Below are 3,221 nucleotides of genomic sequence, written 5' to 3'. Positions count from 1 at the left end.
ATTAGTTAAACAAGTTTGGAAACCAACACATATATGGTAAAACAATTCAAAACGCTTAACTGAAAACATATGAAATAAATTTGCTAGCTGTATTTAGTCCAGTTATGGCATTTTTCTTCTTTGACAAGTGAAGCGTAGCGTTAGTCAAAAGGAAAGAAGCACGCCAGGAACGTGATCGAACACACGTGTTTTTTATTCATAGCATTGAATATCTCATCAGATATTCCCCAGATAAGAAAAATCTGGTTTCTGGATTTTGAACCTATTTAAGCAAGACCTCACCGCAAATCCCGGTATTTCTCTTCTCACCCTTTTTTTTTTGTCGCTTTCCGCCAACTGTGCCCACCGGAAATGGTAGGACACAGGAAATGTTACCCTTGTACTCTCTATATAAGCCAGTCTGAGGGACAGACAATTCAATCAAATCTTGAAAGGTTCTATTGTTTAAGGAAGCAAAAAACAAAGAAGCAAAATACACTCTTGGAACATTTTTGTTGGTAAGTTCATAAAATGCCTAGCATAGCCTCCTTTTATTGTCCCTCTGTTATTTCATCTTTGTTATTATCTTTTCTATTTAAATTCTTATTACATTCTTGTATAATCATCGTTGTTCTGTTAATTATATTCTATAGATGCCATATTCCTTATTTCAGTAAGGTAATTTATCTAGTTTTTCATGCTACCTAATGATATGATGTAGTTAAACATTTTTATGGTTCCAGTAAATAAAAGCCTGTTCATAATGTACTTCAAGAGATGCTTATGCTTTAGCCAAACACAACCATTTAAAGACAAAATTTCAAATGAATTATATCAACTCAATATTGCAATTCACACACTCTATAGAATCTAAACAAAGTACATAAGATAATGCTAGATACTCTTGATTTTGCTTACTGTTTTTGGTTTTTGACTGAAGAGAAATGGCACCTTCATACTTTTTACCCGGCCAAGTACGTGCAAATGGGTGCGAGAAGCTGCCTCAGCGTAGGAATCCACCCGGTGAAGACTTCAACGCCAAAAAAAAAACCTTTATGACCTGGAGGAACAGGCTCACTGCTCTTGTTGTGGACAGTGTACCATTCTGCAGAATGCTCGAGAAGAGTTACCTAGCTGCTTATGGAGTGGACACTCAGGATGTAGAGAGTGGTACTGCTGCTATTGAGCTCATCCATGGTGGAGCTACATTCGATCTTATTGTCATCGATCCAAATCTGTATGGCATAAGTGGGATTGAGGTAATGATTTTATGTTCAAATCAGTCATCAAACATCTTAATTTCAAAAATCATATAAAACACCAAATACTAGAATCTAAGACTCATCACTTTATAAGTTTACAAGTAAGTAACTAGTTGATATGTTTGGCTTGTACAATAAAACCACACACCTTATTCTTGTTTTTCCTATGTTGTCATCATAGACTGCTAGAGCGCTTCGAAACATGGGCGTGCAAAGCAGGATTGTGGGAAGCTCTGCAATGTACGTTGAAGAAGAGCGCTCGCGGTTTATTCAAGCTGGTGGCGATCACTATGTTGAGAAGCCCTTTAGTCCAGAGCTGTTCATTCCAATCCTTCGTGAGCTTGACAGCCAGTACTGATGGAGCTGCTGAAGGAACCAAACTAGAGGACTCACAGACACTTTGAAAGTGCCTTATTTTATGTAATGTTTTCTTTATTTTGAGACTCTTTTATTTCTGCAATCTGAGGCACTTTTTTTCCTAGAAACTATGGTGCATCAAATTGTGTTATCAGACTCTAAGGGGGTGTTGTTAATGCTTTATTTCACACCCTTTATTGTTCTTGCTTCAATAAACACACACACACACAAAGACACATATATTTATATAATAAAATAAAACCGAGTCCTGTTTTAACAAAAACTTATGCCTAGAATAACTACTTCAGAGTTTTCTTATTGTAAATACCTAGATTTTATTTCTCCATTCTTCACCATAGGAAGAAATTTTTATTTATAATCCTAGTTAGGTTCCTTCCATCCATAGCAGAAGCATCTTGTTTTTGTCAGTTTTAAAAACCTGATGAACACAATTCAACCAACCCACCAAAACTCAGAACAAACCCAAAATTTACAGAATCTATTTTGAAGAAATAATTAAAAAAAAAAATACAGAAAAATCGTTTCGTTTTAGAGATTACCTCTGAAGCTTGGCACTGTGTTTGCAGCAGCCATTGTCAGCAAAAACAAGCTCTGCTTAGCTGCAAGGGCATGGTAGAGTAGGAAGGAAGCAGAGGAAGAGGATGAGTTACTGTGTTTGTCTTCTTATTTATACGTTACACAAACTCAGACAACATTAGTGACAAGCGTGTATTGTTTCACCAAACCGATGGCCCCTTTCAAGTGTGCTTTGTTAATCTGTGTGCTTTCAGAGATACTATGGGCCTATGGCCCAATGGGCCGACCAAAGTATTACAATAAGAAAAGTGGTTGGTGCAAAATAACGTTGTTTGATACGAATTTTGAGTTTGTTTGGAGTAAAGTTAGATGAGGTTTAAATTAAGAGTCTGAAACTCAAGTGTTTAAGGGAGTGTTTGGTATGGGGTTTGGTTTGGTGGGAATAGTAATGTCAAATCTAACTCATGTTTGTTAAATTTATTTTTAATGGTTTGGGAGTTTGTGTTTCTAAGTGGGTCCCATTTTTTAGCTTGATTTGAGGGTAATCTTAACCCATTTAAACACTTGAGTTTCACATTCCTTTAATCTAAAGAGTAATGATATGTGCACCCAAAATATACATGCAAACATTACACACAGTGATGTGGCAGTTTAATATAGCTAATCACATTTATTAAAACTGGAACCCACTATTTTAAAAAGCAGTGTGATACGTCACTTGTCACTGTGTGTAATGTTTGGGTGCATATTTTTGGTACACATATCTTTACTCTAATCTAAATCCCCTCTAACTCTACTCCCCAAACCCAAACCTCATACCAAACACCCCATAAAGGAGTTAAGTTTACCCTCAAATCAAGTTAAAAAAATGAAACTCGCTTTGAAACACAAACTTCCAAGGAGTGTTTGGTATGAGGTTTGAGTTTAGGGAGTAGAGTTAGAGGGGGTTTAGATTAAGGGAATGTGAAACTCAAGTGTTTAAAGAGGTTAAGATTACCCTCAAATCAATCTAAAAAATGGGACCCACTTGGAAACACAAACCCCTAAGCCATTAAAAATAAATTTACCAAACATGGGTTAGATTTG

General features: G+C 36.2%; 1 long non-coding RNA gene across 1 annotated transcript; it reads right to left on the bottom strand.

Moving 5' to 3' along the window:
• Positions 1-784: 784 nt before the first annotated feature.
• On the bottom strand, positions 785-2,312 carry LOC133783597 (uncharacterized). Its single transcript, XR_009870915.1, has 3 exons — positions 2,159-2,312; positions 1,390-2,037; positions 785-1,214 (listed from the first exon to the last, which is right to left on the bottom strand). It is a non-coding gene; the product is annotated as an uncharacterized LOC133783597 (long non-coding RNA).
• Positions 2,313-3,221: the final 909 nt, after the last annotated feature.

This window comes from Humulus lupulus, chromosome 1, assembly GCF_963169125.1.
Source record: "Humulus lupulus chromosome 1, drHumLupu1.1, whole genome shotgun sequence".
In the NCBI taxonomy this organism is placed as follows: Eukaryota; Viridiplantae; Streptophyta; class Magnoliopsida; order Rosales; family Cannabaceae; genus Humulus; species Humulus lupulus.
This window is presented reverse-complemented; position numbering and strand designations above follow the sequence as displayed.